Consider the following 12,812-nt stretch of genomic DNA (forward strand, 5'->3'; position numbering starts at 1 on the left):
AAGTAGACCTATTATGCAAAATCAACCTTTTAGGGCTTTTAACCGTGTTATAGTTTTTTCCCTTCAACATTTATTCACTCGATCTTGTATTTGGAGTAATTCTTGCATGTTTGAGCAATCTTTAATTCCTTATTATGAAGACGTCATATTGCCAGTCAATCCCCATTTTCACTGCCACCGTCATACACCCACTGCTTTGTACTTACTTAGTTCTCTAATTTTATTTTCTTAGTCTTAGTGATACATGCAGGATTTGGCCACGCAGTGTAGTCATTTTGGTATAAATGAAAAAAATATTCACTGGTTGCTAGCATGATCTGCAACTATCCATCGGAGGTGCTGACTCTTTGTTGTGGTGATGTTTACGGTGACGTCAGCGCTCACTGGGCACCACAGTTTTCTAACATGGAAGTCAGTGGACTTGTTTTAGATGAATGCTGTGATTTAAAATGTGCAGAGTATAACATGATAATCCATGGACGTCATAGATTATAACTATATAGCAGAAAAAAGCACAAGAGGTCTTCTTTAAATAAATAAATATTTGGACTTTTTCATTTCATTTGGTACAAAGTTATTAGCCCTGCATAGTAATCAGCAAAGCCTGTGTTTTGTAACCTGAGTTTAGCCCTAAGTTGAACTCTGATTTTGCCTGTTTGTCATGTTGTTTCTGTTTCTGTGGCCCAGTTGTTACTTCTGGGCGAGTTCAAATGGTGATGGTTTTACCACCTGCTCGTCTCCATGGAGATGTAATTATTTGTAATGTTCCACAGGATGACACTGAGCTTATTAATTTATTAATTTATTTAATTTCAGGGTAAAAAAAATACCTTGAAAAACATACATTCTTATTATAAGATGGGTTTCTTCACCACAGATCTGAATTTGAACTAGACTTGGTAGCATTAGCTGCTTGTGTTCAGGGAGATAGGCAAGTTTAATACCATACTGTAGCACAGCAATAAATCTCCATGGACACAAGCCGGTGGTGTACCCTCCACCAGAAAAGTTACGTAGAGTCGACTGGAGCCGATGTGACACTCCCTTATTCCACTTCTTATACAGTCTATGGTCTTAACTATAGACCAGGGACTGTATAAGAAGTGGACTAAGGGAGTGTCACATCGGCTCCAGTCAAATAAAGCTCATTGAGGCAAATTTGGAGCCGAGCTCCATATTTGGAATTCTGACCGCAAGTATGATAGCAACCAATTTGGAGCCAGTAAGCAAACGCAACCTCAGAAGCAACCTCGGGGGAAAAAAGGCGACCGATTTGTTCGTTATTAATGATAATATCTTGATTTACAGACACAACAGCGAAATAATACCAGGATCATGTAGAGCAGGTTAATACGAACATTTTAAGACCAAAATGACGAGCATGACAGCTGCAGTTACGGAGATAGGGGTGACAGTTTTCGAGTAGAAAGTGAATTGGGGCCAGAGTTGATGGAGCCAGAAACACGCCCAACATGCTCATTCCCCATTTGGTTCGCTATGTCGATTTATATATAGTTTAAGGTATAGATGTAACAGAATCAATACACCTTAAATAAATAAATCTCTGAACTTTTGCATTTAATTTGGTACAAAATGATTAACCCTGCATAGCCTGTGTTTCATGACCTGAGTTTAGCCCTAAGTTGAACCCTAATTTTGCGTGTTTGTCACGTTGTTTCTATCTCCGTGGCTCAGTTGTTGCTGCTGGGCGAGTTCAGATGGAGGTCGAGTGAAGACGGGGCACAGCAGTGATCTGTTCAAACCAGTCTGTTCTATTCTGTATTTTTGGGCATTTGGAGGCACGTGTCTCTGAGGCTGCTCCATGGAGCAAGAAGAGGGATAGGGACACAACAGGAGGGGAGAGCCATTTGGTTGATTTAAGTTGTTTACAAGTAGGCGACATGATCAGGGCTGTTAAAATTATTTTAGTAGTCAACTAGTCAGCGATTATTATCTTCATTATTTAAGTCAAACGATTATTTCTGTTGTTAATTTAAGTCTTTAAAATAGAATATTTAAAAATAAAGTGATTATTGATGAAAATAACTAATTGCTTATACTTTTTGACATTTTGACATAATAATCATGAGGAGATTTTTTATCTGCATTTGACCCATCCTTACAGAGCTTGGCCAGACTCAGTATTTTATCTATGGTGTATGTTTTGGGTTGAGGAAGCCCACACAGACACAAGGAGAAACATGCAAACTCCACACAGAAAGGCCCAGGTGACCCAGGTGTCAAAATCAGAACCTTCTTGCAGCGAAGGGTGAATGCTAACCCACAAACTCAATGACTAAGTTTGACATTGCAGTAACTTATTAAATTACTTTCAACATACTTAGTATATTTTATTTTATTTACCTAGAAACAGCTTAATCTGTTAAATTCAAACAAACTTTATAAATGACTACTTGTAAATAACTTAATTTACCAGTCAAACTATGTTACGATATAAACAGACACTACAATTTGATGTTTTTACATGTAAAAAACCCTGTCAGTCTCTGTTAATTGAAGCATTATTGTGCAATACAAAATACTTGGGCAACTTGGACCCTTGTATGCCATATCATGATTGTGCTAGTTGGATTTTAGATATGGATCATATAGAAATGTTCCTGTAAGTGCCTTTAAATTGGATACAAAGTTACTTCATCCCCACATAGTTTATACATACAAGTCATTCAACATGTCTCAATGTGAATTGTCGCTGTGAAATCATACATTACTGTCTACTGGATGTGATTTCATAGTAATTTGTCATGTACTTAGTGAACTCTGTCCTTGTGTGAAAAAAAGACATAATGTAAACACACAAACTCAGGGTCAAGGCTGCTGTCTGTCTTCTCACGTACAACTATTTAACACCAGATCTGCACAGGACCAAAGCTTTATCTTACACGCTCTCTCTTTTCTCATCTCTCCTTCTCTTCTTTCAACTCTTCCCTTGCCCCCCTCTCTCCTCTGCACCAGTGTTGAAAGTATAACAAAATTGTATTGTAAAGTATAATTACAAGTTACAAGTACTGCTGCCAAAACTGTAATTAAGTAAAACGTGTGCATGTCTAGATATGTTATGATATTAGATTTTTGTGTTAAAATCATTGGGAGAAGAAACATCACAATTTAACATTTTTTCCTTATTAAACAAACAGTGAAATCCTTAATGTTCTTTCATTTCCAGAGAGTAATATATTGACATTCTTCATGCCTGTGACCAGCGTTATGAAATCAAACTTTCTGAATAATACAGTCATGTTAATGTGACTAACAGCCACAGTGCAGCAGCTCATTTGTGGATGAGCCCCAGGGATCAATGAGCTGCCTCCAGAGATCTACAAGAGGTTCTGGCCTTCATGTCAGAGCTGGATCTGGGTCAGGACCACAGTGGTCCTGACCTGATACCCAAGAGTATAGCCAAAACAATACAAAGAAATCTAAATTGTTTTAAATTGATAAGGCAATATATTCCAAATCAGGCAGCCCTGCTGTACATGCATGGTATGATTTTTTCTCATATCTCCTACTGCATGACAGCATGGGCCCAGGCAGCTCCCTCAGCCACAAAGCGCATTGGTTCTTTGTACAACCAAGCAATCAAAATTATGGATCGAAAGCCAATCCGTTTTCATCATTGTCACATCCTTAAAAAATATAATCTATTAAGTTTTGAAAGTTTTACTAGTTTATGTTTTCTTAAATTATGTTTTAAGTGTATTTATAACTTGGCCCCAGAACCACTCAGTACATTTATACAAAGATTAAACAGCACCAGAGTGACAAGAGGCACCATAAACAAGAACTGTACAATCCCACAACGCAGAACCTCTTTTGGACAGTCCGCCTTTTCATATCAGAGCTGCAAACTGTGGAACTCACTGCCCACTGAAATAAAAAACATTTCTGAGTTGAAAATGTTCACCTCTAGGGTTAAGAAATGGCTGAAAATGAGTCAAAACTGTACCCACTTGTAAATAGGCAGTATGACAGAGAGAGAGAGAACGTGTGAGTGTTGAATGTATTTTTGTGCACTGATGTATCTATTTTATGGGGCAGGTGTTTTAATATATTTTGCATATTGGTGAATTGTGGAGAAGCTCAACCAGGGACGGGAGTTGAGAATTAGCTTTTGCTACAAACTCTATATGCATCACATCAGCTGCAATGTTCATGTTGTAACTATGTCAGATTGCATTGTCCCTGTCAAATAAATATATAAATAAATAAATAAGAAGGTCGACCTAACTAGAGGCCAGCCTCTCTGCTCCTTACGGGCTTTAAAATATTTGTCTAAGTCTTCTCCAACAGAATGAGTGTTTGGACACAATAATCTCACCTACACAAACCTACTTCATCACTGGACTAACTATTATGAACAATCTTTTTCTCATAAGTGAAATCACTGAAACTACAAAATGAAAGGACTTGGAGGTAGGTTTCCTGTCGACCAGGAGAAGACATTTGATTGGGCGGCCCACAACTACCTTTTCAAGACAAGCATGCTTTTGGGTTTCCCAGGATGTTCATAAGTGATGGGAAGGCTCGGTAAGGATGAAGAGAAGAATCACGCTGGTCCATCCTCTGACTAGGATGCTCAATGTTCTGGCCATAGACCCTATGTTCCAAATGCTCAAGAGAGGACTGAGGGGGTCAGGCTGGAGCAGGCCTCACAGCCCCTCTGCCTGTTAGCCTATGTGGACGACATCACTGTGGTCATCTCGGGGCAGGAGGATATTGGTACAGTGCAGCAGAGTTTGTCCCTTTGTGAGTGCCCCTCATCCGCACAGGTGAACTGGCCTAAGTCTGAGGGCTACCTCCTGTGGACCGGTCGCGGACTTTAGGTTTTTACAGCTCTGTGTTGATGTGCTCCAGAGAGGAATCATGGGCGTGTGGGGCAGGGACACTGTTACTTAACCTCATGGTTAGGAGCAGCCTGTTGGCCTCTGAGACCGGCGTTCATGTCAGCAGGGCTCACAAAGCTTAAGAACTGAGTGAGGTTGACCCTGCGGACAAGGTGAGGTCTGAGCTGGTGCTGCAGATGCTGCTGCAGGAGGTGTGTGCTTCAGAAAGGCACTGGGGCTTTATGAACAATCTCACCCATAGAGAAACACTGCGCAGATGGGAGGGTGGAGCACGGGGCCGTGGCCACAAACAGACATGTGGCTCAAGACAGCCACTGTGCCTTTTGAAATCAAGAGGATACACTGGAAATCTGGGCCCAGGAGTTCTTTGTGTTTGGGTCTCTGTGGCAAAGCAGAACTATTGTTTTAATAAACCTTCTCCTAAACGAAAAAAAAAAAAAAGATCTCACAGAGGAACCACATGGCTGTCTCGGGCTGCACAGACCCATAGTTCCTTCTAAAGAGTCTGGTGGGGGCACAGATCAAAGTGGAGTTTCTGTACAGTATGCTGCTGGGGCAGGTGGAGTTAGGCAGTTAGTGCTACATCTGTAGAGAGGGACTGGTACATGTGACAGACGTGTGATTGCATTCTATGGTTTTGCGCATTTCTTTTTAAGGGACACATAATAAGTGTATTCAAAAGTCAAAGTCCTCCTTTTCTCCTCTTACCCTATATCTCCCTTCACATCCTTCCTCTTCCTCATTTTCTCTCTTTTTCTCCTCCTACTCTCTCTCTTCTCTCTCCTCTCTCTTTTCCTCTCTTTCATTCGCCTTCCTTCTTTCTCTCTTCTCTCCCCTCTTGGCTCTCCTCATTTTCTCTTGTCCTGTCTCCTGTCTTTCCCCTCTCTCCTTCTAGCCTCCCTCTCTTTTATTTTCTCTCGCCCACCATCTCTATCACAGTGCCCATCTACATCACTTCGCCCACTACATTTACTCTCTGCTTCTGCCTAATAGTTTTGAGAGGCTCTCCCTTTAGATACAGCATACTTGGCTCAGTGTGGAAGCATCAGAACTTCTGTAAGTACAGTTACCACAAAAAGAATATAATAGAAGCAACTACAACTACAACTCTCCTATTACTACTACTGCTAAAATTACTTTACTGGCGTTACTACTATTACTACTACTCTATTGTACTAAACCAACTACTCCTAGATACAACTACTGACGCTCATTCAGTTACTACATTTTATACTCTTATTTTACCTTTATTGAACCAGGTTAAAACTTTTTTAGATTAATCATCTCTTTTACCTGAGCGACCAGGCCAGCTAAGACAGTTATACTAAACTTCTAGTTTGCAAATCAGAGTATTAGCAGAAAGTACTTCAGCTTGCACTAATACTACTTTTCATCATTATACTGGTATTACCACTACTACTGACTTAATAGCATGCTAAGTAGGTCATACAACTACAGCAATGTAAAAGCAATATATATAATAAATAAGCTTTTTTTTTTTTCGCAAATTTGAATAGTTTAAAGGTTCACTATGTAACTTTTCTGGTGGTGAGTCTGCCACTTGCTTGTCTCCATTTAATTGTTATTGCTTTGCCTACAATCCTTTAATGGATCTATCTCCATGGAGAATAGCAGTCAACACTACCAGTCCATGTTACAGGTGAGATCTTTTGAGAAGTGACTTTTTCACGCACACAAACAATAAAAACATACTATAAGAAATAAATACTGTATATTAATGCCATATTGCAGAACTTTCAGATAAACCAATAACATACCCATGGAAACAATCAGATGGTGTACCCTCCAAAAGTTACATAATATACCTTTAAGAAACAGTCTTACAGTACTTGAGTCACACTCCACCTCTCCGTCCCCTGCGTTGTTCTAATGAAATCATATAACACTGCAGCAGATGCGGTGATTGTGTGTTTGCCCGGCAGCGCGGGGTCAAAAGTTCAAAAAGGGATGAGCGCTCTCTAGTGGAAAAGTAACACGCCCCATCTGTACAACGCACCCAATGCACTCTGCTCATTATTTAAGGTATAGGGCTGTATACAGACCCACACATGCATGAAACAACCCTGCGGCCATGCTTATTCTACCCCTCTGTTGTGATATACCATAGCTCTTATAGACACGTCAAATCTAGTTCAACGGATCCTCAGACGACCTGTGTAAGCCATTATATAAGCTACAAAGGGTAAATACGGCTGCGTGGATATGACAAACCAGCAGGGAATTAGCGTGTGAGTTTAAACAGCAATGTATAGACCCTCTTGGGTAATCTGCAGCTGCCTAATAAGTCCACAATGATGTGTTTATGGGAAGAGATACAAAGCTTTAAAACACGCAAATATAGGGCTCTGTAATTAATTGGAAAATAATTACCATGGGAATCTATATGTTGGAAAACACAGCTTGAAGTGCCGTATGCTATGGTATGGCATTAAAGTGTTACATGTGGTTAATTTGATAATGCAACTTCCGCCAACATGAGCTATTTAAAAGGTCTTTGAGTTCAAGCTGTTGTTGCATGGTATCATTACATACAGTATTGTGTCACTATTGCACAGATAGATATTTCACTAAGTGATTGAAATCTGTAATCCTAAAGCAACCATATTTTTCTCTAATATAAAAAATGTCTGCAACTATTAAAGAGGATTTTTGGCAGGCACAAGTCTCATATTATTAAAGAGCCCATGTTACACTATTTTCTGATCTATGTTATGATGTTGTTTCCTCCTCAAAAACATTGAGGTTTTGTTTCGTTTCACACATATTTATCACACAAAGCCTGCTTATTTAGGTTGAGTTCTTCTCTCAAACAGCAGACACTCTGTTCCACCTTGTCTGGCAATACAGAAAGTGCTCTACTGTGTTTTTAAATTTCACTTGTATCAAGTTAACAGCTATAAAAGGTGAGCTTTTGTAGCTGTTAACTTGACTGTTAACTTGACTGTTAACCGCTTTGGAGACTAATAATAAAGGGTTACTCAAACATGTGCAAATGAAACAAAACACAACTACAGGTATGTTTTTGTAACAGGTATGTTTTTATGAGCAACATCAACTTTTTATTTTATTTTACTACATTCACCCTATACGAAACTGCATCTTCTCCTAAAACGCTGTTGCTATGCTATTAAAACTCATACTTTTAGAGTACTTTAGACTGCATTTACTCACAGTGAAAATGTCTGGCACCTTCACACACCTTGAGCATGTTTTCTTCACCTTCTCCGCCAAGGTTTAAAGAAAAAGCTCTACTCTTCCATTTTAGTTTTATCTCAATTACCCTCATGAAAGTTTGATGGTCTGGCAGTCACAGCTCTGCAATGAGATGAGCAAAAGATGAAAGATTAATTGAGTTTGTAAAATCCAGTCAATGTTGGAAATTGTTTTTGCCTTTTCTTCGGTGAGCTTTAAAACAACATTCAGTGTAGGATGTGTAACATAGATGATAGTGGGCTTGCAAAAGGTGGAAATTGTGAAGGAATAAATGCATAGGATTGAGGGTCAAACTATACACTATTACAATGGGTCAGCATATACCCAGTACTGATGTGCCTGAAATGTTACACAGTATACCATTAAATGTATCTCTCTTTTGAAGTATAGGTATTTTTCTTTTCTTTTTTTTTAATCAAAATTTTAAACTTTAAAATCATGTCTCTGTGTGGAGTTGCCTCTCTGCAGGCGTCCTATAACTTGGCCTTGTGGCAACACCTGTGTGTCTCCATGAAAAAAAAAAGCTAATTTATTGTTATACTGTGGAACATTCCATGCAAAGCAATAACATCTCCATGGAGAAAAGCAGATACTCTCCACCAGAAAGTGCCAAAAATCCACAAATAACTAAACTATACAAAGGCCTGACACCTTTCCATCATACATTTGAGATTTCTTTATTGAATAGCATTAATTTTGGGCTTTCCTTGATAATTCTAATGCAGGGTGAATGACATTTACAGAGACTTGAAAACAAATCTAATTCTGATTTATAATTCTGCTGTGAATAGTTGCAAACTAATATGTCAATAACTTTATGATCTTATGTTCAAATCAGTGGTTATTATTGCCACAGGGGCATATTATGGACCCCATTAGAACACCTGCTGATGCATAATTCACAACTGTTGCTTTCTTTCATTTGCACACGTCCTTGAACAAAATACAGTTATATTAAAACCGCTCCTATTGCAATCATTGAACTTAGCACTTATATTACTGAAAGTAAAGTGATTTTCTACACTTTGTACTGTTTTGCTCTATTACACTTTGGACTTGAAAGGTCTAATTAGAAAATAGAAGATAAAGTAGAGTTCAGCCAATACAGAATGTGTCGTGAAAACAAGGTTATGCAGTTGAAGGTGAATGGAAAAAGATAGACTTATTGGATCATAGACTTTTTGGTAGTTGTAACTTGATGCAAAAGACAAAAGTGGCTCACAAACCTTGAATGTTTTTTCCTGATGTCTTTGTGAAAATCTTTTCTTTTGACAATCCAAACGTGAATGTTTCTTTTTACAGCAAAAACTACTAACTGAGGTATAATTTGAACTTATTGCTCCGTCAAACAAGATGTATATTAATTTGAACTGATTCAATTTTAAGTTGAGAGCCCTTACTTTTTTAAAGTTTTTAATAGTGATAGTCTTGCTATAATTTCTATTGGATGAATTAATTAGTAAAACATTAAGAAGAAATTATTTAATTGAAATATTTTGCTGTTGAATTTAAGTGGAAACACAAAACACTGAAGTTACTTTGTCAACCATCAACACAACCACACTAGTATAGTGATGCAGCAGGGTGGAGACACAACACAATAATTCAATACAATACAATACAATACATATTTGGTAACAAATTTGTAGAGGTGGGATGTGTATTGAAAAAATGTATAATATTGAAATAGCTATTTTGCAAATTTTAATATTCAGTATATCATCTATAATTTTCTTAAAAGCTATCAAAACAGCAAAAATAGCTGACTAAAAATAAAAAAGAAAGTGTCTAAACTTCTAAACAAGGGTGTAAAACGGGTGTTTTTCATTTTTCATCAAGAAAAATGAAAAAACTCCAATATTATACATCAAAATGTATAATATTGAAATAGCTATTTTGCAAATTTTAATATCCAGTATATCATCTATAATTTTCTTAAAAGCTATCAAAAAGCAGCAAAAGAGCTGACTAAAAATAAAAAAGAAAACTTCTAAACTTATAAACAAAGGTGTAAAACAGGGATGTTTTTTTCATTTTTCATCAAAACACAGATGAAGCATGGGGCTGATTGAGACCCATAGACTGGTGGTCAGTACAGTGAATATTTCAAATATGTGCATTTATAACACACTGGGATGAGCCAGTATGACTTTATTCATGCTTAGATCCTCAATAGGACACACTATGAGGCCTAAGAAAAATTAGTCTGAGGGCCTCATTTGACCACCGGGCCATATTTTGGACATGTCTGGTATAAAGTGATATTGTGGAGCATATTTTGGATGGGTTGCTAAACGTTCATCTACTTGGTGTCCTTAGGATAACTCAGTGGGCATTATGGGTAAGTCTTGAGGGTCTGCCTCTGCTTGTCTGGCAATTTTATTGTTTGCCTGAAATGTTATGCAATATGGCTTTCAACTTATGTATACCAATGGAACACCACCAGGCCAAGTTACTGGTCAGATCTGTGCAGAGTGGACCCATCTTACAGAGTACATCTGAACAATAACACATCTGTAGTTGAATAATGCAAGCTAGGCTGGTTTAATGCCATATAGTGGAACCTTCTAGTCAAAGCAATAACATCTCTAGATGTTCAATCATGTAAAAAGTAATCTAAGTGCATATAGTTTCTCCTGAGATTTAAAGCAGTGTGTGCATGTTAAAGTGCCGGTCTAAATATGTAAAGCTGAGCTGCCTATAGATTGTTAGACCCTGTGTTGTGAGCACAAGTAGTCCTTGGGTTCACTGCAGATTGGCTCTGACTCACCCGGCGCCTCAGGCCACTAATGCATCTATGCATTTAGTTTCAGATTATTCAGACAGCTGTGAGGAACAGGTTAGGCGTTTTAGTCCAGTACAGAGCTGACCCAATGCATGCACTAATTATAAAGTTACTGCAAAAAAAAAAAAAAAAAAAAAAAAAAAAAAAAAAATATATATATATATATATATATATATATATATATATATATATATATATAATCATTTTTAAGGAAATATCAACTTTTTGGAAATTGATCTGGTCACTTTTTTAGGGCCAAGGTGATCCTCCTTAAAGGGCCTGTACTGATTTTTTCCCATGTATCTGTTTTGCCCCAGTACAGATATATTATATAAGCAACTCTTAAAGTCTAAATATGTCCACTGTCTGCTGTCTGTATTTAATTAGAAAGTGTTTTATTGTCTAACAGGAAACATGTGGTTAGCATGATAGTTCTTTTTAGCGTTATTGTGATGACAGAACTCAACTCTGGCCTCTGAGGCCATCCTAATTATTTCCTATAAAACTCACTGTAGGGAATAATTAGGATGCTCGGAATGCATAAGGTAAGCGAGGAATAACTTTGGATCACTGCAAACCTTTTAAAATAAACTAGATCTGTTTTTCACACAGTAAAAATGAGGTACAATGCCTTTAAATGGGCATTATAGGTAATCCTTTGTTTATTTAACATTTCTGAGTGTTTTATTTTATTTGCTTGCCTAATCAAGCTTACGCCATACTGTGGTACAATCTAAGCAAAGCAATAACTCCATGTGGATAAGCAGGTGGCAGACCCCCACCACCAGAAAATGTATGCTCTGTCACTAATCAGGGCAAATTGGACAAACTGCCACTTGGCTGATGTAAAACTATGTTAAATTAAAGTAGGTATGCTTCAAACAGCTGATATGAAGTGAGTTCTTCTGGCACAGCAGTAAAGCAGGACAATATGATAAAAAATGCATAAGTTGGCACATGGTGTACCAGGCTGCTGCAGAGGCCCTATACGTACTCAAATCTATATCCATTACTGACAATTCTCTTTTTTAAGCTCTGAGGTCAAAAGTTCACCCACTATCATACGGAGAAAGCCCTTTTTGATGTCTGCCCCTGTTGCCATGGTAACTGCCACCTTTGCTGCAGTGGCTGATGGGTAGAGACAAGAGAGATGTTTTTTTTGTCTGTAAATATCTGCAGGTGGAATGTATTTTGGAGTGAAAGAGGAGCTGAAATGACAGGTTTTGGGTACCACCACAGGTCTCAAATCGTTCGCACATTATTACCAGTGTTTTTCCAGTGCGTTGGTCACATCCCATTCACTGCCAGTTGCCTTGTCTGCTGTTTCTGCAGCTACTACGTGTTCTACAAGGGTGTTCAGGCAATTTTTTCTCATACCAAATACACTGAAAAAGGGTCCTGGAAGCAAATAAGCACAGTTAATGTTTCTCAATATATTGACATTTTAAGTTAATAATCAACTTTATTTATCCCAAAAGGGCAATTCACTTTGCAGCTCTCTGGTCATGTCAACAATAGCCATTAAAAAAATCACATATATACAGCCAAATACAACATCGTGTTTAACAGCTAAACATGGTCATATCTATGATACACACATGAGTGCATGTTTTTCTACATTTTTCAGTAAACACAACCAAATGAAAACATACTATACTACATCTATTTTTGGCACAAAAAAAAAGTCACATGCTGTGGCTTTAAGTAAAAATTTTCTGACAAATATAGTCAAATCCATATGTTTATATTTCAATACAATGAGCAACAAAGTGAGATTTTGAAAAACAGTCAATGGGCATGAACAATTACTACATTTAATCATTAATATTAATTTTGACATCACTACAACCAACAAAAAACAATGTACTGAATCCATACATTTGAAATACTTAATGTTCCTATAATCTCCATCATTCTGCCTCACATTG

At 37.7% G+C, this 12,812-nt stretch overlaps 1 long non-coding RNA gene across 1 annotated transcript; it reads right to left on the reverse strand.

Moving 5' to 3' along the window:
• Positions 1–8,080: 8,080 nt before the first annotated feature.
• On the reverse strand, positions 8,081–12,227 carry LOC129457100 (uncharacterized). Its single transcript, XR_008649093.1, has 3 exons — positions 12,150–12,227; positions 11,942–12,057; positions 8,081–8,201 (listed from the first exon to the last, which is right to left on the reverse strand). It is a non-coding gene; the product is annotated as an uncharacterized LOC129457100 (long non-coding RNA).
• Between the last annotated feature and the right edge of the window lie 585 nt (positions 12,228–12,812).

The sequence above is a fragment of the Periophthalmus magnuspinnatus genome, chromosome 18, assembly GCF_009829125.3.
Source record: "Periophthalmus magnuspinnatus isolate fPerMag1 chromosome 18, fPerMag1.2.pri, whole genome shotgun sequence".
In the NCBI taxonomy this organism is placed as follows: Eukaryota; Metazoa; Chordata; class Actinopteri; order Gobiiformes; family Gobiidae; genus Periophthalmus; species Periophthalmus magnuspinnatus.